Source organism: Meriones unguiculatus, chromosome X (genome assembly GCF_030254825.1).
Source record: "Meriones unguiculatus strain TT.TT164.6M chromosome X, Bangor_MerUng_6.1, whole genome shotgun sequence".
NCBI lineage: Eukaryota > Metazoa > Chordata > Mammalia > Rodentia > Muridae > Meriones > Meriones unguiculatus.
In genome coordinates, this window is record NC_083369.1 from 32,548,158 (window position 1) to 32,572,314 (window position 24,157).

General features: G+C 39.4%; 1 long non-coding RNA gene across 1 annotated transcript in view; it reads right to left on the minus strand.

Moving 5' to 3' along the window:
- Nucleotides 1-14,541, minus strand: part of LOC132650135 (uncharacterized) — a 46,969-nt gene extending 32,428 nt beyond the window's left edge. Inside the window, exon 1 of the long non-coding RNA XR_009588499.1 lies at nt 14,447-14,541. This is a non-coding gene — a long non-coding RNA (uncharacterized LOC132650135). The remainder of the gene's footprint in view (nt 1-14,446) is intronic.
- Between the last annotated feature and the right edge of the window lie 9,616 nt (nt 14,542-24,157).

Below are 24,157 nucleotides of genomic sequence, written 5' to 3' on the forward strand. Positions count from 1 at the left end.
TGAGATCACAGCAGCTGTGGTTACTTGCATAAGAGCTACATAAGACCCTGCCACAGAAGGGAGAGGTTCCTTTCCAAAGATTTATAGGCAATAAACAGTGGATGTGTGGAAGGAAAGACATTTTCTTCAGTGCTGTATCCACTCCTAAGGTGTCTGTGCTCCTGTAAACAAATTCTCACCCATGTTCCTGCAAACAGCTTCAGTGAAACTCACTGGGTCACACATACATAAAAGAAATGGAGATATAAGGGGGGTAGTTGGGAAGCGAAAGGGGATTAGCAAGAGTGGGATGGGGACAAGAGAAGATAATACATGTATGCATGGAATATGATAAAATATATTATATACAGGTATGAACTTCTTAAAAATGAAACTCATGAGCACATTTAATTAATTTATGCTACTAAAATGTTTTTAAAACAGTTGTAACTGTCAAACTGTCCTTTACTCCTGTGTTCCATGCTTGGCTCCACAGTATATTAGAGCCTCCACAAATTGCCAGTCACGCCTCAATATGTATGTTTCTTACTTTTTTAGTCTCAAACATCCTGAAAGGAAAGGCTTTTAGCCCAGTGTTAGCATTCAGCCTCAGGCAGTTTAACCTCTAGCTCAGATCCACCATTTGACAATATCTGCAGGAGTGGACTTGTGAGGCATGTGATCTGTGAGGTTTGCAATGTATTAGGCCATTTCTGAGTTCCAAGAATGCCTCTTGCCTTAAAGCTCAAATATCTTTTTTTAATTTTAATTTTTTAATATTAAGTACAGTTTATTCACTTTATATCCCAGCTGTAGCCCCCTCCCTCATTCCTTCCTTCCTGCCCTCATCTCCTCCCATGCCCCTCCCTAAGTCCACTGATAGGGGAGGTCCTCTTCCCTTTCCATCTGACCCTAGCCTATCAGGTCTCATCAGGACTGGCTGCATTGTCTTCCTCTGTGGCCTAGTAAAGCTGCTACCCCCTCAGGGGGAGGTGATCAAAGAGCCAGCCACTGAGTTCATATCAGAGACAGTCCCTGTTTCCATTACTAGGGTATCCACTTGGAGACTGAGCTGCCATGGGCTACATCTGAGCAGGGGTTCTAGGTTATATCCATGAATGGTCCTTGGTTGGAGTATCAGTCTCAGAAAAGACCCATGTACCCAGGTTTTTTGGCTCTGTTGCTCTCCTTGAGGAGCTCCTGTCCCCTCTAGGTCTTTTGATCTCCCCCTTTTTTCATAAGATTCCCAGCTCTCTGCCCAAAGTTTGGTTATGAGCCTCAGCATCTGCTTTGATATACTGCTGGGCAGAGTTTTTCAAAGGCCTTCTGTGATAGGCTCCTATCCGGTTTCCTGTTTTTTCCCTCTTTTGATTTCTGTCCCATTTGCCTTTCTGAGTGAGGATTGATCGCCTTACTCAGGGTCCGCCTTCTTGCTTATAGAGCTCAAATATCTTGAGTGTTTCCAAGGTCAGGGGTATCTCCTCTCAACTTAATTATTGAGCTGTGAAAGACAATTTTGAGATATGTTTGGTAAAATTTTCCTAAAGTGATGACCCCATGTAGGCATTCAGCTGAAAGCTGTTCTTAAAGTTGTTGGTTTGGGATTACTGGAAAAAGCATGATAGACAAATGGAAACTGGATTTCCTCTCAATGTTCACTTCTCTACATTTTCTAGTTACAACAACATCATGGTTGTACTAAAAGGTTTATTGTCTTTGATGTGTCTCAAAAGTAAGGGGACCTATACCTTTGAGGCATATGTCTTCACAGTGAAGATGAGGTGATGAATGGGACTTTATCCAGGATGACTGCTTTTAGAAGAAGAGTTACATAGATTTATAAGGAGAATGCCATATGACAACAGAAGTAGAGCTGAAAGTTATGTGTCCACAAACCCTGAATATCTGAGACTGCCCAGAACATAAGAACCTAAGGGAAATTCATAGAACAAATTGTTCCCTGCAGTTTTCAGAGAGATAATAGCCTACTACCATCTTGCTTTTTCTAGTCTCCAGAACGGGGAACAAATTTCTGTTATTTAAAACCATCATATTTGTGACTTTTTTTTCCCCACAGAAGACCTAAAAAACTAAGAGGTTCTCTCTGTAATGTATATATGTGCATGCATAAGTAGGAGTGGATGCATATATGTGCACATTCGTGTGGGGACCAGCAGTTCATGTTACTTATACAAAAGGGTCATCTTAGAAGTATAATTTGACATCTCCTGTGGTTAGTAAGTAGCTATCTCCTAAGATTAGTCAGAGAATAAAATAAGACATACATATCAATCAATATCTATTGTTGTGGGTTATTAATATTTACTATTGATTTATCTTTTAGTTAATGGTTGGTTATTCTTAAACCAGCTGTATACCCAAATCACCACACAGAGACTAGGATTTATTTAGTTAACCTAGAACACAATACTGGGCAATAGTTATTCCATCCTAAACCTCCAAGCCCGCATAGTTTCCTACCATTCAGATTTCACCCATTATACTTGCTTTTATTCATATCTTGGTTCATCTCTCCTCATGGTTTGAAGTTCTGTCCTCCTGATCTCTACTCTCCCACTCTTCCCCTCGCTTCCTTTTTCTCCCTTCCTGACCAGGATGTCCCTCAGCATTGTGGCTGGTTGTTTTATTGACAATACAAAGAACAAATTGTGGCATGTCTACACAAACTTGAGACAGGGTGATGCTTATTCAATGTAATGTCCAAATTGAAACCAGCAAGTGGGGTAGAGAAATCAGCATTTGAATGAACAAGGGTAAATTGTTTATATTCCAAAAGAACATTATACCAAGAATCTATCTAGCTATTTTTATGGACATGATGAAGGCTTTTCCAACAATTTTTCCACTCAATAAACAGTCATAAGTTATCACTAGTATAGAGGACTTTATGGACAAATTGAAGGCTTAAACTGAAACAGAAATGACAGAGAATATCTTTCAATGTGGTTTCTGAATAGTCATACGGGAATGCTTGTGGATGAGCCCTGGTAATAGTTCTGTTTTAGAGGTGACAATTTCTCAAGTTATTTCCCTCATTTCTTCTGTGACATCAGTGTTAATGGGAGTTGTTTCTATTAAAGTTTGAGGTACCACTGGTCTTTATATGTGGGATGTCAGCTACTTGTATATAGTTTCTCATCTCATAAACAATGCCTGTCTTGAGAAAAAAAAAATTAATATTATTAGGCCTCGACTCAGAATTCAGTGGATACTTGTGCCTTTAAAATTTGTCTGTAATTCCTGGGTAGCCTTAGGAAATAGTTTTGTATTGGGGACCCTGTATTCTAGCTTTCTCAGTTTAAAATTTATAAGGATGGAATGATCAGATGTCTGTGGATATTCTTGCTTTAGAATGAAGACAACTTCCTTTTCTTCTTAGATGCAGTGTTTCACATGTGAAGTTAGTAACAGTCAGACAAATTTTATTCCAATCATGTGCTTCAGGGCCTAGTGCTTGAAAGGGAGAGACACTGGTCTCCAGAAATAACAGGCGAGTTTATATGTATTTTTTGAGTGTAAACTATACCCTTGAACTGAAACTGAGTCCAAATGAGAATCAGCCAAATTGGCGTTTTCCCCACGGATATATTTCTATTTAGGCAATTAGTTAAAATTATTAACTCACTTTCAAAATTTAGCATGCTAAGTAGTGAGTTTTATGATGCTACTTTTACATGTACTTTGTATTGCTCTTCCCTCACTCCATCATAGCTCTGCTACCATTCTGTGGGCCCTTCCTTCCACAATAACCTCCCTACTGCTTTTATCACATGTATTCTTTTAGTCTTCCATTGAGTCTTCTTTTTCTGTTTTCATAGTCCCCTTTCTATTTTTTTTGCAGATACACATCCTCTCATTTATTAACATATTCAGAAAGTGACATCCAGGAGCGTAGATGAGAGAGCATATGTACTTGTCTTTCTGACTCTGTCACTTTCCTTGATGTAATTCTTTCTAGTGCCACTCCCTTTCCCGAAATGTGATGATTTCATTTTTCCTTATAACTGAATAAAATTCCATTGTGTGGATGAATCATATATTCCTTTTGCCTTCATCTGTGGGTAGCTATTTAGACTGGTTCAACTTCCTAGCAATTGTGCATAGCACAATACAATGGATGCTCGTGGCTAGTGCTTGCTCACACTGGTGCTACGTCTTCCTCAGCTCATCCACTCAAAAATGAAAGCATCCAGGTCTCCAAGTTCATTCATGATCTAGTTAAGCTGACACCTCAAAATAACTGTCACACCCATACAGGTTTTGTTTTATAGATGGTTTCTAGAAATCAAATCAAATAGACATTTTTCTTCTGTTTTTGTTGTTTGTTTTGAGACAGGGTTTTATTAGGTAGCCCTGGTTAGCCTGGGACTTGCTCTGTAGACTAGGCTGGCCTCTAACTCACAGAGATATGCCTGCTTCTGGCCTCAAACTCATAGAGATATGTGCTGGAATTAAAAGTGTGTGCTACCACTCCCAGCAATAGTAAATATTTTGTTTGGCTTTTATGCATACTTCATTGTAATAATTGAAAAGCCATATTGTCAATATTTCACTTAATGGAGATGTCAGTTTTTCAAGTGTGCTTTTGGAGTGGTTATTGTCATTCTTGGTTCCATCCTAACTGAGTGGAGCACCTTTGTGATGACTAGCAAAACGGCTTCCAACTGATTCTTATGAAGACCTCTCTCGTGGTTTGTCATTTACCTTCTGATTGATCCACTCCCAAATATTCCATATGTGTTCTTTGACCTCCTTCTACATATTCCTCTATCAATTCTCTGAGCCAAAGACCCAACAATTTCCTCTTGCCTCCACTGTTATGTCACTCCAGCCTTTATCTCACCTGCATTAAACATTTGGAAAACTTTTCTGTACTTATGACATCATCCCTGACATGGGAAACCTCCCTGAGATCAAGGGAATTTTAAGGTTCTCTATGACAAGTGTTCTTCCTCATTCAGGTTAGGTGGGTTCCTCAAGCTTCCTACCTTCCTCTCTCCTGCAAGTTGTCTCCTTTGCTTGTTTTGTTTTGAGGGTCACATTTTCCAATATGCTTTTTTTAGTGGAACTTGTGGGCATAGACACACCATAAAGACAGGGGTTTGTCTCTTATCTTGGCATTCTCTGAATGCCTCATCCCTTCAGACAACTTTCTTCCATTGATTTCTTAGGATGAAGCTGGTGGTGACTCTTTTTCCACAACTTTCCCTCCATTTGTTAGAGCTACTACCTTTTGATCTTTTAGAGGTGAATTTGATTGGCCTGCCATTTTCATCAGTATACAAAACAAGTCCCACACCTTTTTCAACACACACACGGTCTTTACCTGATGAAAGAGGATATTCTCTCATAGGTGCAAATAATATGATTTCCTTCTGCTGTTAACTCTTCACTAGGAATAACAAAATCTTTAGCCAATAGTTCCAAAATCATATGCCTAAAATTCCTCCAAAATATTAGATTTAACCCCATACTCCATTTTTTAGCAGTGCATTTTTCTGGTATGTTTAGAGCACTACAGATTTGTAATGACAACAGAAATATGTCTTTCCAGTTCTATGAGGGCTCCTGTCCGACATATGTGTCAACTCAGACTTTGGTTAACTCTAATCTGCTTCTATTGTTGTTCCTATTCAGTCGTACCTAAGATTAGTTTGTACAATGCAATTTCCCCTTAAAAAAATAAAGCCACAGAGGCTTCTATGATTATAGAAAGAACAGCTCTTCAATCCATTCCACTATACAGTAATTCTTGAGAGGCATGCTGAATACCATGCCTAAGATCACCTGTGGTGTAATTTCATAAAACCAGGCTCCAGGTTCATGTTTACAGCAGGACCACTTAAAGAATGGCAGATGATGCCTCTCCATGGTGAGAAAATAATATTTTATAGTTCTGCTCCATATTATGTTACCAATGGAGGTATTATGAAGGATTATAGAAATAAAGCCACTAGCATACAGAATGTTTTGAATATGAGCATGCTACAATTTAAGCTTTTACTCTTAAAATCATGTGGCAGTTATTGATTCATATCTTTCTGATCTAATATGTGGGGAAATGTTGATACGCTTTTCTTTGGTTGTTTTCTTCTTGGCCCGAGATGCAGTGGGGGTGGTCTGGAACAGGTTGTTGCCACACTTGCTTTATGAGTTAGAGATAACATTTGGTCAGAAACTGTCAAAATGTGAGAGAAAATTATCAATATTCTAGTCTGAGAATATTTCAATATTTGGAGTGAGAGAGTATTTGAATGGTGGACAGATTTCCCCAGGAAAAGTAGATAAACCCATTCCCAACCAATGTTAACAAATAACAACACCAAAATACAACTTTCCTTACCCTTGTGACCCATTTCTCTGCCCATATTGCTTCTCTTACCGCCATCTGCTATTGACAGTAAAGAAATTGAGGCTATGGCTGGGAAGTGGTGGCACATGCCTCTGAGGCAGAGACAAGCATATCTCTGAGTTCAAGGCCAGCCTGGGCTACAAAGCGAGTTCTAGAACAGCCAGAGCTATTCACAGAGAAACCCTGACTCAAAAAGCTTAAAGAAAGAAAGAAAGCAAAGAAATCAAGGATTCATATACCCCTTACCCTTTAGTTGCAATCTACATAAAAATAAGTCATTGACATGACCTTGATAGCCTCTACCACCTCCACGTCTGAAGGCAAAAGATATGTCTAGAGTGCACACCACATCTAGGTATCTCCATTGTTTCCCAGTGTCTGCAGAATGACTGTTCAACTCCTTGTCATGGTCTGCAAGTTATAACTTCAGACTTCTCTGTTTTTTGGATTTGTTTTGTTTTGTTTTTTCCCTTTCCATTGGCAGTATTACTCTGCTAGCAGTTTCTTAGGATAAACTCATTGAGGTCTCCTGTGGTCCCAGAGATTTGTCTTGCATTTCTCTCTGCCTGAAATAAGCTTCCCCAAATTCCTTGCTTGTCTGCCTCACAAACGTAATTTTTTTTTGTCATATGTCAAATAACAGTTATCCATGTAGCCTTCTTCATAGCCCAGTCTGACTCCTTTTTCCCTTCTTCACCTCTTAAGCCCTGTGCTGTATGTTCGACCTTTTATAGAACAATTGGATTCATGAGTTAGCTAGCTATTTGCTTCCCCTTGAGCACTCATAACAGTAAATTGCACACTCTGTAAACTGAACTCTTGAAACATGAGGGAAATTCATATGCTGTGAGCATGGAAAAATGATTGATAGAAATACCTCAACCCCTACCTCAGACATATACCCTTACTCCCAGCCACTTGTTTGAAACTCCTCCTCTATTTTGATTATTCATATAAGCAACAAATTGGAAACCGAAAAATTTTCAATAATAAGGAGGACGAGGGCACATGCTACAGTCATGTGTGAGCTTTGATAAAGCGAGGTCCTTTCCCATCCTGGCCCACCATACAAACCTTATGGGGATATTTGGCAGGATCCAGAAAAAGAAATGAATTTCATAAGGCATAGTCTTTCTGATTTTTAAAGTCTTCTGGCCATATTGATTGTATTCATAGATGTCATTTGAAGAAGAAGAAGGAGGAGGAGGAGGAGGAGGAAGAAGTAGCCACTTTAAACAGGAGATATATTCTGGGAACCCACAGGCCATTCCTGCTAGGGAATCAGGTAGGCTGACTGCAGATTTTTGCTTTTCCCTTTGTGTCTCCAAGTCCAATCCCCCAGCCTCACCCCCAGCTGTGCAACAGAACACCTGCAGCAGCCTCCCTTTTCCCACTGTATCTATCTCCAGTAAATCACACAGATCTCCCCCTCCAAAATTTCTTCCCCTTACCCATTGCTTTATCCCAGCCCCCAACTCCATCAGGCACTCCCTGGGAACCCATAGGCCATTCTGACTAGGGAAGCAAGTAGGCAAACTGCAGATCTTCTCCTCACCCTCCAGTCCTCCAAATCCAATGCGGCACTCTCATCTCCAGCCCTGTAGCAGACCTTCTGCTGTGGCCTCACCACAATATCTGCAACAATTCCCAGGGAACTAACTAAGCAGATCCTGGTGGAACAGCTGGCCATCCTCCCTCCTATGAACTCCTTCAGTCCCCCGAGCCCATCTGCATTCCTAATTCTCAGGTCTCAATACTCAGAAACCATTTTACCTGGAATTCCCAGTGGCCACACCTATCAGGACCCCAGAATAATTTCCTAACAGGCAACACACACAGTCACCACATTCTCCTAAGAACCACAGAGGAAACAGAAACCAAGGAACAAAACACCCACATGACAAAGACAAGACTAAGCTACCACAGGCTACATCTGAGTGGAGGTTCTAGGTTATATCCATACATTGTCCTTGGTTGAATGTCAGGCTCAGAAAAGACCCTGTGCCCAGATATATTTGGTCCTTGTGGAGCTCCTATCCTTTCCCCATCAGACTAACTCCCCTTCTTTCTTATGATTCCCTGTACTCTGCCAAAGGTTTGGTCATGAGTCTTTGCTTTGAAAACACTGCTAGTTAGAGTCTTTCAGATGTGCTCAGTAGACTCCTGTCATACGTTCAATGCACATCCCATCTGTCTTTCTAAACGAGGATTGATCATCTTACCCCATGTCTGCTCAATTGATTATCTTTTTTAGGTGTATAGATTTCATTATGTTTATCATATCTTATAGGTCTATATAAGTGAGTATATCCCATGTTTGTCTTTCTCCTTCTGGGATATTTCACTCAGAATGATCTTTTCTAGATCCCACCATTTGCCTGCAAATTTCATGATTTCCTCCTTTTTGATTGCTGAGTAGTATTCCATTGTATAAAAATACCACAATTTCTGTACCCATTCCACCGTTGATGGACATCTGGGTTGTTTCCAGGTTCTGGCTGACATTCAACCAAGGACCATGTATGGATATAACCTAGAACCTCCACTCAGATGTAGCCTGTGGTAGCTCAGTAACCAATTGGTTTCCCAAAGTGAGGGGAACAAGGACTATTTCTAACAGGAACTCAATGACTGGCTCTTTGGCTTCTCCACCCCCCAAGGGAGGAGCAGTCCTGTTAGGCCACAGAGGAGGGCTTTGCAGCCAGTCCTGAAGATACCTGATAAAACAGGATCAGATGAATGGGGAGGAGGTCCCCCCTATCAGTGGACTTGGAAAGGGGCACGGTGGAGATGAGGGAGGGAGGGAGGGACTGGGAGGGAATGAGGGATCGGGACACGGCTGGGATACAGAGTTAATAAAATATAACTGATAAAAAAAAAAAAGACAAGACTAGATGTCAGGACCTAGATTTATGCTCTTCCCAACCCCAGATGCCTAGATACCAGGATAAAAACACAATTGATAACATCCAGAACAATATGTCTGCACTAGAACCTAGCAACTCTACCACAGCAGGCCCTGACTGTTCCAACATAGATGAAGCACAAGAAAAAGATCTTTAAAAGCCTTTGTGTATAAGATAATGGTCACTAAAGAGGAAATGACTAAAATCCCTTGAAGAAAAATTTGAAAACACAAACAAACGGTAGAAAGGAATAAAAATGTTAAAGATATGAAAGTAGAAATAGAATCAGTAAAGAAAACCCCAAACTGAGGAAAATATAGATATGAAAAAATTTAGGAACTTGAACAGGAAACTCAGAGGCAAGCTTCGCCATCAGAATACAACAAATGGAAGAGTAAATCTGAGACATTGAAGACACGATAGAAGAAATGAATACCTGGGTCTAAGAAAATGTTGAATCTAAAAAAAAAAAAACTGGCATAAAATATTCAGAAAATCTGGAACACTATGAAAAGAACAAATTTAAGAATAATAGGAATAGAGTAAGGAGAAGAAACCCATGTCAAAGGCACAGAAAATGTTTTAAACAGAATCATAGAGGAAAATTTTCCTAATCTAAAGAAGGAGATCCCTGTCAAAGTACAAAAAGCATACAGAACACCAAATCAACTGGACCAGAAAAAAGTCCCCTCAACACATAATAAAACTCAATGTACAGAACAACAACAACAACAACAAAAAGAGTATTATTAAAAACTGCAAGGGAAAAGGACCAAGTAACATGTAAAGGCAGATCTACTAGAATTACACCTGGCTTCTCAATAAAGACTCTCAAAGCCAGAAGGACCTGGATGGATGTACTGCAGACTCTAAGAGATCACAAATGCTAGACCAGACTACTATACCAGGTAAAACTTCCAATCGTCATAAATGGAGAAAATAAAATATTCTACTATAAAACCAAATTTAAGCATTATCTATCTATAAACTCAGCCCTAAAGAAAGTTCTAGAAGTTAAACTCCAATCTAAAGAGGTCTGCTACATCTAAGAAAACACAGGCACTAAATAATCCCAGACCAGCAAAATCAAAGGAGGGGAAACACACACACACACAAACACGCCAAAAAAAACAAAAAAACAAAAAAACCACCACTACCATGAGAGGAATCAACAATAATGGTCATTCATACCTCCCAACATCATGATCTCAGTTTCCCAATAAAAAGACACAGGCTAACAGAGTGGGTGTGAAAGCAGGATCCATCCTTCTTTTGCATCTTAGAAACAAAACTTAAAATCAAGGATATACATCTCTTCAGGTGGTAAAGAGTTGTTAAAAAAAAAGATAATCTAAGAAAATGGACCTAAGAATCAAGCTGGTGTAGCCATTTTAATATCTGGTGAAATAGACTTCAAACAAAAACTAATTAGAAGAGACTTCAAACATACCATCACATCAGAGAAAAATTCCACGAAAATGACATTGCAATTCTTACTATCCATGCCACAAACAGGAGGACTTCCAAGTTTGTAAAAGAAACACTACTACAGCTTAAATCACATATTGACCCTCACACACTGATACTGGGACACTTCAGTGCCCCATTCTCACCAATACACAGGTCATCCAGACAGAAACCAAATAGAGAAGTGCTGGAGCTAATTGATGTTATAAACCAAATGGACCTAATGGATATTTATAGAACATTTCACCCGAACATAAAAGAATATACCTTTTTCTCTGCACCTTATAGTAATTTCCCCAAAACTGACCATATACTTGGATACAAAGCAAATATCAACAGAAAAAAAGAAAATTGAAATAACTCCATTTATCTTATCTGACAAGCATCGATTAAAGCTGGATGTCAACAAAAACAGAAACAACAGAAAACTTAGAAATTTATGGAAACTGAGCAACTCTCTACTGAATGAAAAATGGGTCAAAACAGAAACAAAAAAATTTAAAGACTTTCTAGAATTAAATGAAAATGAATACACAGCATACCCAAACTTATGGGACACAATGAGAACAGTTCTAAGAGGCAAGCTTTTATCACTAAGTGCCTACATTAAACAAACAAACAAACAAACAAAAAACCCAAAACAAAACAAAAACTAGTAACATAAGAGCACAACTGAGAGCTCTAGAACAAAAAGAAGAAATCACACCCAAAAGGAGTTGACAGCAAGAATAATCAAACTCAATGCTGAGTTCAATAAAATACAAATAAATAAAAACCAAAAAAATCAATACAAAGAATTAATGAAAGAGAGTTGGTTCTTTGAGAAAATCAATGCAATTGAAAAACCAGCTCTTTGATCACCTTCCCCTGGGAGGGCAGCCTTGCCAGGCCAAAGAGAAAGAAGATGCAGCCACTCCTGATGAGACCTGATAGGCTAGGGTCAGATAGTAGGGGAAGAGGATCTCCCCTATCAGTGAACTTGAAGAGGGACATAGGGGGAGGAGAGAGAAGGAGGGTGGGACTGGGAGAAGATACAGGAGGGAGCTACAGCCAGGATACAAAGTGAATAAATTGTAATAAACAGTAATAATTTTAAAAAAGAAAAACCCTTATCAAATTAACTCGAAGGCAGAGAGTCAATATCCAAATTAACAAGATTAGAAATGAGGCAAGAGTTACCATTATACCCAAACCACATAAAGACCCAACACAAAAAGAAAATTACAGACGAGTTTCCCTACGTAAATATAGATGCAAATTTTCTCAATAACATACTTTCAAACTGAACCAAAGAACACATCAAAAAGATCTTCTAGCATGATCAAGTAGGCTTCATCCTAGAGATTCAGGAATGATTCAATATACATAAATTGATAAATGTATTCTGCCAAATAAACAGACTGAAAAACAAAAACCATATGATCATCTCATTAGGTACAGAAAAGGTCTGGCAAAATTCAACACCCCTCCATGATAAAAGTCCTGGAGAGAGTAGGGATAAAAGGGCTACATATTTCACCATAATAAAGGCAGTTTACAGCAAGCCCATAGCCAACATCAACTTAAACGAAGAGAAACTCAAAGTAATTACACTAAAATGAGGAACAGTACAAGGTTTTCCACTCTCTCCATTCAATATAGTACTTGAAATCTTAGCTAGAGCAGAACCAGAAAATATCATGCTGAGTGAGGTAACACAGACCCAGAAGAACAAATATGGTATTTATTCCTTTTTTATATTAATATTTTTTTATTTTTAAATAATTTTATACATTCACTTGTATCCCAGCTGTAGCCCACTCCCTCTTCCCCTCCCAATCCTCCCTTCTTTCCCTCATCTCCTCCCTGCCCCCTTCTGAGTCCACTGAGAGGGGGTGTCTTCCTCTCCTTCCGTCTGGCCCTAGGTTATCAGGTATCATCAGGATGGTTGCAATGTCCTTATCTGTGGCCTAGCAAGGCTGCTCCTCTCTCAGGGGGAGGGGAAGCTCATAAGTTCATATCAGAAACAATTCCTGTCCCCATTACTAGGGAAACCACTTGGATAATGAGCTACCATGGGCAGGGGTTGTAGGTTATATCCATGCATGGTCCTTGGTTGGACAAACAGTCTCATAGAAGACCCCTGTACTCAGATATATTTGGACTTTGTGAGACTCCCTGTCTCCTCTAGGTTATACTAATTCCTCCTTTCTTCATATGATTCCCTACACTCTGCCGAAGGCTTGGTTATGGGTCTCAGCATCTGCTTTGATACACTGCTAGGTAGAGTCTTTCAGGTGCCGTCTGTGGTAGGCTACTGTCCTGTTACTTGTTTTCTCCTATGTCCAATATCCATCTCCTTTGTCTTTCTAGATGAGGATTGATCATCTTATCCCTGGACCTCTTTCTTGTTTATCTTCTTTAGGTGTACATATTTTAGTATGTTTATCCTATCTTATAGGTCTATATAAGTGAGTATATACCATATGTGTCTTTCTGCTTTTGGGATACCTAACTCAGGATGATTTTTTCTAGATCCCACCATTTGCCTGCAAAATTCATAATTTCCTTGTTTTTAATTGCTGAGTAGTATTCCATTGTGTAAAAATACCACAATTTCTGTATCCATTCTTCTGTTGATGGACATCTGGGTTGTTCCAGGTTCTGGCTATTACGAATAAGGCTGCTACAAACATGGTTGAGCAAATGTCCTTGTGTACTTGAACATCTTTTGGATATATGCCTAGGAGTGGTATAGCTGGATCTTGAGGTAGCACTATTCCTAATTGTCTGAGAAAGCATCAGATTGATTTCCAGAGTGGTTGTACCAGTTGACATTCCCACCAGCAGTGGAGTAGGGTTCCCCTTTCTGCACAGCCTCTCCAGCATGCGTTGTCTCTAGAATCTTAGCCATTCTGATGGGTGTAAGGTAAAATCTCAAGGTCGTTTTGATTTGCATGTCTCTGATGGCTAAGGATGTTGAACATCTCCTTATGTATTTCTCTGCCATTCTATATTCTTCTACAGAGAATTCTCTGTTTAGCTCCATACCCCATTTTTAATTGAGTTACTTGGATTATTGCCTTTTAACTTCTTTAGTTCTTTATATAGTCCAGATATCAGCCCTCTGTTAAATGTTGGGTTGGTGAAGATCCTTTCCCAATCTGTAGGCTGTCATTTTGTTCTAACGACAGTGTCTTTTGCCTTACAGAAGCTTTTCAGTTTCATGAGGGGTATTTATTCCTTTATATATGAATATTAGCTGTTAATTTAATGATTGCCAAACTACAATCTATAGAACCACAGAGGAAAGGTATAAAGTAAGACACTGGATGGTACAAATAAATCTCATTAGGAACTGGAAATAGTTATGGATAGATTGGGAGCATGGCTGGAATGGGAGGATCTTGTGGGGATAGCGAGGGGAGCAAGGGTTGAAGAAGGGCATATGGGGGAGAGAGACAGGTAAAATTAAGGGGCATTTGAGGGGTACTATGGAAACCTAATACAGTAGATGTTTCCTAAAATATATAAACGTATGAAGGTGATCCAAATGAAACCACCAAACAATGGGAGAGACGAAGTCCCAACTGGCCATCTTACCACCAAATGAAGTTTCCAGTAGTAGGTTTGGATTACATCTAATTGAGATGTTGGCCAGCACAAACAACCCAGGCTGTTGTCAAGATAATAAGTTGCTCTCAACAAAATGACAATAAGGCCCCGTTGCTAAAGACACTACCTTATACAACTCATTGAACATGGAGATGTTGAGCTGATGCCTATATAGAGTGTCACCCCTATGTTCAAGCATCTTTCATTCAGGAAGTTACCCTGCAGAGTATAAAAAGAGAAATGTAAACATCAAGACAACCATAAAACCTTTATCTACAGTGGTGTCCTGTCTATACAATATGCTAGGGCAATGGTGACACAAAGCTTGTGTGAATAACCAACCAATATCTGACTTGTCTTAACTCCATGAAATAAAATCCATACCTGACCCTGCTTAGGTGACTAATAACATGAGACTAGATAGCTCAGGGACCTGGGGTAAAACAAAATACTACCGGTCTAAAAAATAAGCAGTGATAAAATGACACCTGATGATAATAATCTGATTTACTTATAGGTCAGCCATTGTCAGAGAAGCTTCCTCCTGCAGTTGATGGAAACAAATACAGAGACCCATAACCAGATTGGGGGGTGGGGTGGGGAGAAACTGACAGGAGTACAGGGAGGGGAAACCATAATGAAAATATAATATATGAAAAAGTCTAATTTCAATAAAAGAAAAAATAAAACATGAGACATCTACTAAAAACCCTTACTACTTCTTTAAGAAAGCTCTTTGACTCACACTGAAATTGCATATAAATAAACCAATCTTAACTGAAAAACTTGTAAATAAAATACATGAAATGAGCTGGGTTTAGTGATGATGGGGCATGCCTACAATCCTAGCAATCAAAAGGTCAAAACAGGAACATTATGCGTTTGAGCCCAGCCTAGGCTACTAGAGAGTTTTAGGCTGGCCTAAGGTACAAGAGGAACTCCTCCACCTGCCTCTGCCTCCTGAGTGCTGGGATTACAGGTGTGCACCACTGTGCCCAGCTTTCTCCACATTGTTTAAGAGAGAGTCTCAGTCTGTCCCAGAGGCATTGTGGAGCTCATGAGTCTCCTGCCTTGGTTTCTGGAATGCTGGAACTATGGTCCCAGGCAACTATGCACAGCCCTTGTCCTCCTCAGAAGACTGGCACTTTTAATTTGACGAGCGCTTGGAATGGTGCCTGGAAGCGGCTTAAAAACTATACATGTATTGTTGCTTGGGATCTTCACAACTCTTGGAGAAAAATTCTATTAGTTACATAAGCATTTTTATTTTTTCCTTTTTCCTTTTAATTTTTATTAATTATACTTTATTCACTTTGTATCTCCCCATAAACTCCTCCCACTTCCCCTCCCAATCCCACCTTCCCTCCCCCTTCTCCACGCATGCCCCTCCCCAAGTCCACTGATAGGGGAGGTCCTCCTCTCCTTCCTTCTGATCCTAGTCTATCAGATCTCATCAGAAGTGGCTGCATTGTCTTCCTCTGTGGCCTGGTAAGGCTGCCCCCCCTCAGAGGGAGGTGATCAAAGAGCAGACCAATCAGTTCATGTCAGAGACAGTCCCTGTTCCCATTACTATGGAACCCACTTGGACACCGAACTGCCATGGGCTACATCTGTGCAGGGGTTCTAGGTTATCTCTATGCATGGTACTTGGTTGGAGTATGAGTCTCAGGAAAGACCCCTGTGCTCAGATTTTTTGGTTCTGTTTCTCTCCTTGTGGAGCTCCTGTCCTCTCCAGATGTTACTCTTTCTCATTTCTTACATAAGATTCCATGCACTCTGCCCAACAGTTGGCCATAAGTCTCAGCATCTGCTTTGATAGTCTGCAGGACAGAGCCTTTTCAGAGGCCCTCTGTGGCAGGCTCCTAACTTGTTTTCTGTTTTCTTCTTCTGATGTCCATCCTCTTTAATTGACATGCCATAAGACTCATACTGTCTTTTAGTATGTCCTCAAGGTTGTGTAGAAATTAATACTGACTCTAGAATATTATTATTACTCCCAAATAAGTTCTGAGTTTATTGCTAGTCACTCTTTTAATTTTCGTTTTGACATACATGGATGTTTTGCCTGCATAAATGTCTATGTGCCATGTGTGTACCTGGAACACAGAAAGCCAGAAGGGGGTTCCTTGCACTGGAACTACAGGCAGACATGAGCCAACAAGAAGGTTCTGGGATAAATCCCAGGTCCTCTTGAACAGCAGCAGTTCCTCTTAACCACTGAGCCATCTCTCCAGCCCTAGTGCCAGACACTCTATTTCTGGTCCCTCTATGCTCAGCAATTACTAGTGTGCAATTTGAAGCCTTTTGTATTTAGCTTCTTTCTCTTAACATGAGGTTCTCAAGATTTCCTACTGTTGTATTATATGTCGTCCTTGATATACCTATTATTCTGTTACATAGGTATGCCACATTTTGTTTCACTATTCATCAGCTAGTGGTCATTTGGGTTTTTCCACATGTTGGCTATTAGCAATAATGCTGCTATGAACATTCACATATATGTTGTGTGTAAATATATGTTTTCATTTCTCTTTGGAATATACCTAGAGGTCAACTTGCTAGGCCATATGGTAACTCGGTGTTTAACACTTTGATGAAATGACAAGCTGTTTACTAAGCAGATGTTGTATTTATAGTCCCACTGACAATCTATGAGGGTTCTAATTTTTCCTTATCTTTCCATTTTTCGATTATGGCTGTTTTGTGTTAAATATATTTCTACATGTATTGGGCTAATAACATTTTTCCTTCACTGTATTAATACTGTGCATGATATTGACCTATTTCCATATTATTTGTGTAGTGCTGATGTCTGAAGCCAAAGTCTTGTGCATACCAGGCAATCAGTGTCTCTGATATTCAGAACTGGAACCAACCTTGCATCAAAGAATAATCCCTGTTTTGCTGTAGTTAACAATCCTTTTAATATGCTGTCCCACTTAGCATTAATATTCTGTTGAAGATTTTCACATTTATTTGTCTGAAGTATATTGACCTATAGTTTTCTTTTTGTGTGGTGTCCCTGTTTGGTTGTAGGATTCTTAGAATGAACTGGGAAGTGTTCCCTCTTTTTTAAATTCCAGGTTTCTAGAGGACTGTTAATTCCTTAACATCTGGTAAAATTTACCAAGAAACCCATTTAATCTTGGGATTTTATTTTTGCGCTACTAGTGGTCTGTGTGTGTGTGTGTGTGTGTGTGTGTGCATATCTGTGTTCAAGTGCCCATAATGCATGTAGATACATATGGAGGTCAGAGGTTTATTAAAGTTTTCCTCAGTCATTCTCTACCTTGCTTTTTGAGACAAGTTCTGTCACTGAACCTGGATTCAGCTAGAGTGCCAGCAAGTCACCAGCAAGTTCTAGGAATTCTCTTTCTCGGCCTCCCCAGTACTGAAATTACACATAATATCTGCTCTACCTAGCCTCTTATGTGGGTGCTGGGGATTGAACCGAGGTCCACATGCTTGTGAGACACACAATGACGGAGTCACTTTCCCAGAACCAGTGTGTATTTTTGTTCACATTTCCAACAAAACCCATTTTGGTATTATCAACATTATTATTACCGGTCTTGATCCATGGCCATTTTAGCACCTGCTTCCTCAGAACTGTGAAGTTGGTTATTCATGCATGTGCTCTCTCTGGTTCCTTTCAATATCTGCCCTGTCTTGGGTTCTCTAGGTATGCTTAGGTGTAAGCTTTGGGGGGTTGTTTTGATGCTTTATTTTTCCTGGTGTTTTCTGAGCTTCTTGGATCTGTGGTTTGTTGCTTGTTGTTCCTTTTGGCTGCAACATTGGAGGCATCATTGTTTCAAATAAGTTTCAAATGCTTGCTGTGGCTGAAATGGTACGAGGTTTCAAGTCCTTCAAGGTCTTTATTTTCGTTGCCCTTCTTAGCTTTCAGATTTCTTTCTATATTGCTCCTCAGAGAGAATCTGCCTTGTAGTTCTTTCCATTATAACTCCCTACTGTACAGGAGGCTGCCTGATGTGGCAATGCAGTGCTGGGGACAGGAAGTAGTCTATACACTTCTGTTTACATTTTATTCAGTGTGCCTGGGTCTTGATCACAGTGCCCTACACAAATGTCTCCTCCTTAATATCTCCCTCATTATGGCATTTTAACTTTATTTACAATAAACATTTTCCCTTATTACTATGGAATTATTCAAGAAGCCCAAGAGTGGAGTAGAAGTCATCTAAGATAATGTTTTTGTACTGCCCTGTAGTGAAGCTTCTCCTATCCCAAGGGCACACATCTGTTGTAGAGAAATACCTTTTGTTACCCTATATACTACCTGGAACCCTGTAGTTTTGTTGTTATTGATGTTGTGATTATTTGGTTTTGGTTTTGGTTGCTTGGTTGGTTTTTTTTTGTTGTTTGTTTGTTTTTGTTTTTGTTTCTCAAATCCTCACAGTGCTGCCTACTTTTATGCCAACTTGACAAAAGCTACCATTATTTTGGAAGAGGGAACATCAACGGGGAAAATGTTCCTACTAAATTGACCTCTGGGCAAGCCTATGGTGCATGATGCTTGCAAGCCAGTAAGCAACACTCCTCCATGGCCTCTGCATCAGCTCCTGCCTTCAGGTTCCTGCCTCAACTTCCTTAGTATGATAAAATAAACCCTTTCCTCCCCCATGAGGATTTTAGTCATGCTGTTTGTGTCACAACAATCAAAAGTCTAAGACGTTCACCAATGAGAACTTGGTGAGGTAATTGTAGGGAACTCCTCAAATGAAACAAATACAAAGGCAAACAATAAAATCCTTGAATCCAAGTAACTACTGCACACAAGTCTAGAGACACCATATATTGTTGGGTCTTTGGGGATTCCCCTAATGATTTCAGGATTTACTGGGCATTAGAATAGAATATCACACTGTATGTAGCTAACCTGTAATAGTTCAAAAGCCAAAATATACAGTCCTGACATTGAATATATATTCCTTCCACACCATCAGAAAGTCAAACTATTGTAAATCAGGGGCCAACTGCACTAGTATAAGTAAAATTAATATTAATGGAGTTCTAATATTAATGGGTCTTTAAGTATTAAAGAAATATGAAAATATTGCTTAATTTTAATTAGGTGAAATGCTTTTCAATTTAAGTGTTCCTAAAGTTAGTCAGTGATGTACCTTTACAAGGTATCAAGTGACAACAGTCAGTGAAATAGCATATAATGCTTCAATATTTTGTTTGATACAAATTTATGCCAAATAAGTATTTGATAATGCCATGAATAACAAGATGAGATGCATTTGAGCAAATTGCCATTAAAAAACAAAGGTGTGGGGACAGCCAGCCAGGTGGCTTAACAGGTAAAGCCACCTGCTGCAAAGCCTGATGGCCTGACTTTGGTTCCTGGGACTCACATGGAGTGAGAGAAGGGACTCACAAAAATTGTTCTCTGTGCAAATCAAAACGCCCCTGAGATTTCACCTTACACCCATCAAAATGGCTACAATAAAAAACTCAAGTGACAACACATGCTAGAGAGGTTGTGGAGAAAGGGGAACCCTACTCCACTGCTGGTAGGAATGTAAACTTGTATAACCACTTTGGAAATCAATCTGGTGCTTTCTCAGACAATTAGGAATAGTGCTATCTCAAGATCCAGCTATAGAACTCCTAGGCATATATCCAAAACGTACTCAAGTACACAACAAGGACATTTGTTCATCCTTGTTTGTAGCAGCTTTATCTGTAATAGCCAGAACCTGGATATCCCTCAGTTGACAAATGGATACAGAAATTGTGGTACATTGACACAATGGAATACTACTCAGCAATTAAAAACAAGGAAATCATGAAATTTGCAGGCAAATGGTGGGATCTAGAAAAGATCATCCTGAGTGAGGAATCCCAGAAGCAGAAAGACACACACGGTGTATACTCACTAATGAGTGGATACTAAACCTAAAAGATAGGATAAACATACTAAAATCTATACACCTAAAGAAGATAAACAAGAAGAGAACCCGGGGTAAGATGATCAATCTTCACTTAGAAAGACAAATGGGATGGACATTGGAAGTAGGAGAAAACAAGAAACAGGACAGGAGCCTACCATAGAGGGCCTCTGAAAGACTCTTCCTAGCAGTGTATCAAAGCAGATGCTGAGACTTATAACCAAACCTAGGGCAGAGTGCAGGGAATCATAAGAAAGAAGGGGGAGTTAGTACGACCTGGAGAGGACATGAGCTCCACAAGGATCAAATATATCTGGGCACAGAGGTCTTTTCTGAGACTGATTCTCCAACCAAGAACCATGCATGGATATAACCTAGAACCCCAGCTCAGACGTAGCCCATGGCAGCTCACTCTCCAAGTGGCTTTCCTAGTAAGGGGAACAGGGACGCTCTCTGACATAAACTCAGTGGCTGGCTCTTTGACCTCCCCTTCCCCCTGAGTGGGGAACAGCCTTGCTAGGCCACACAAGAGGACAATGCAGCTAGTCATGATGAGACCTGATAAGCTAGGGTCAGATGGAAGGGGAGGAGGCCCTCCCCTATCAGTGGACTTGAAAAGGGACAGGGAGCAGATGAAGGCAGGAGGGTGGGATTGGGAAGAAATAAGGGAGGGGGCTACAGCTGGGATACAAAGTAAATAAACTGTAGTTAATATAAAAAATAAAAATTTAAATAAAAAGTTGTTCTTTTAATACCACATGTTTGTGCACCATGGTGTGTGTACATATCTGCAGTCAATAAATAACTGTAATGAAAAAAGAAAAACAAAGATGAAATTATGAACACTTTCATTATATGTAAATACTAAACAAAAAAGTGACTTAAATTTTCATTGCATTCTAAGAAGAGTTAAGTCTTAATAACTCAAGGATTTTTCTCTGTGCACAAATAATATCTCCAGGATGGTAATCTTTTCTCCATTTGAAGTTACATTAAGTTCAGGATACATGCCCAGTCTTGAGGCTGAGATAAAACAGATAAATTTATCTTTAGCCTTAAAGGAAGGTGAAATCCCATTATTTGTAGCAAATTGAATGGAGCTGGTTATCATTATATTAAGTGGAACAGACTAGGTACAGAAAGACATGTACTTCATGTCCTCATATGTGGGAACTATGTTGACCTGAATGAAGAATAGTGATTACCAGAGTTTGGGGATGCCTGATAAAGTGAGGTTGAGTTTCCTCTTTTCCAGTGTTGAATGTCTGAACTCAGGGCCTTTGGAATGCTGAGCAAGCCCTCTATCTCTGAGCTTAGGAAGCTGGATTTTTATTCTTGGGCACTCTATATGTCTGATAAAATATTACATTGAATGCCATTTGTATATAAAATTAATATATGGCAATAAAAACAAAACTTCAAAGAAATTAGAAACTTTGAAAACCATGCTAAAATTAGTGATTGTTTGATAAAGCTTGTAAAATATTTCTTAATCCAATGCTAAGTCTAGCATGAAGAAACAGCAGAGTGAGGGGCTGGAGAGATGCCTCAGAAGTTAAAGAGTGCTTGCCATTCATCTTGAGGACCTGGAATCTATTAACAGAACTTACATGGTGGCTCAAAATAGTCTGGAATTCAGTCCAAGTAGGTTTGACACTCTCTTCTGGACTTTAAGGGCACTAGGCATACAAGTGGTGCATATACATGCATGCAGGCAAACATACATACATATAAAAGAAAAATTTTAGAAGGAATAGCAGAGTGTCAGCCAGGATAGCAAATATGGAGGTTATATTCAATTTGCACAAATTATCTATGGTATGTAGCCTGAAATTTTGGCTGCTTTATTGGGTTCTTATATCTACCACCCTTCTCCAACCCAATCCCTTCTTCCCCCTCCCTCTCTCCTTTTCTCTGTCATTCCCTCCCTCCCTTTCTCCCTCTCTCCCTCTCTCTGTGCCTCCCTTTGTACTTCTCCCCCAACCCTCTTTGCCCTTGCTTTATTCTCTTAGAACCAGGAAAAAAAATAACTCTTAAAAATAAGATACTAAAATCAAGAATCCATAAGAGGGCTGGAGAGATATTTCAGTGGTTAAGAGTACTTGTTTTTGTAGAGGACAGCACTGAAATAGTGGCTCACAATCATCTCTAACTCCAGTTCTAGGACATACGTTGCCCTCTTCTAATACTCACAGGCACCAGGCACACACGTTGTACCTAGACATACATTCAGGCAAAACATTCAGACATTACAATAAAATAAATAAACCTATAATATTGTTTAGAGTGTGAGATATGTGTCTACACAATAATCTTAAACATATGGTAAAAGTAAAATATAACAGTGATAAGTGGAAAACATATATTATAATCAAACAGACAAAAAGCTATGAGCCTAGGAGTTAAGAGTCCAAACTCTATATTCCAGCCACTGAATTTGACTCCCATATCTAACCTAATTTGTGCGTGAATATGGGCATCATTCTTTGCCTCACTTTCCTTGATTATAAAATGGGGAGTATCACAGCATTTTCTTCTGAAAGTTGTGGCAAGGTTTAAACAAGTTAAATAGACTAGCACTTGGAATATTTCTGAGTATTTACTTAAGATGATTAATAAGAATTTAAAAGAAGCCAAGTTTGGTGGCACATGACTTTAATCCCAGCACTCAGAAGGCAGAGGCAGGCAAATCTCTATGAGTTCAAGGCCAGCCTGCATGACATAGTGAGTTCCAGGGAAGCCAGGGCTACACAGTGAGATCATGTCTCAAATAAAACAAAACCAATGACAACAAAAAGAATTTATAAGAAAGCTAAGCAAAGGATTTGACTAAGCAATTCACAAGGGAAGGTAATATGAAAGAGCCAACAGACATATGAAAATAGAGGACTTATGAAAAAAATTATTTTCTCATTCCAGAAATAATTGATTATACAAAAGCCCAAAGTAGATAGTGAGACCAGATGAATGAGCAATTTATATTCAAGGAGTTAGATTAGTTTTGTGAATGTGTACGCATGTATAATATTTAATGCATCCGTGGAGTAGTTATTAATACATCATGTGGCGATGGTGTTTTAGAGAAAAATAGAGCAGGGATGAGATACTGTCTTATATTGTGTAAGTATGGTGTTGAAATGTAATAGAAGTTTTGGTTTCTTTTAAAACTCATTTATGTTATATAAATGTTTTTTTTTTAAATCCCAAGTCTGGGGTTTTAGTGTGGGCTTTAGTTTGTCTGCACCTGATTACTGACTCCTCTGGGAGATGGTCTTTGCTAGCTGGTAATGGCCTGCGCTGTGTAGCATGGAGAGGACTCTGAGGGATATAAACATGACAGCCCAGAAAGAGAAGGTGTGGCAGTTTGGTTTGGAGAGACCAGAAATGGGAGGTGTGACAGTTTAGAGAGACCAGAGACTGATGGTGTGGTGGCTTGGAGACAGATGAAGAGAAATGTTTCAACATAAAGGCTTGGAGGAGACTGCTTGCTGTCTGTTGTTGACAGCCCCAAAAGAACCCATTGACCCTAAACAGTCAGGAATAGTAAAGGAGTCTGTGCTTCCTCTCACCACTCACCTTCTCTCTCCTACGTAGGGTTGTGAGGTTGGAAGGGAGAGGCTTTAAGGAACCCCAAATAAAATAGAGTTTTAAAAACTAGCACAACAGTCAAGAAAGAACTCTGAGATAAAGTCATATTTATGGACATTTCAGCAGTGAACTGCCCAAGTAAGAGAGAACAGCATGAAGATTTTCTTTTTTATATTTTATTTTATATTTTATATTTTTAGAGTAAAAATAGTTACATTTATTTGTTTATTTGTGTGTGCATGTTTACATTTGTGTGTGTGTGTGTGCACCCGAGTGTGCAATGGCATGCATGTTGAAACCTCAGGACAAATTTGAGAGTGTTTTTCTCCTTCCAT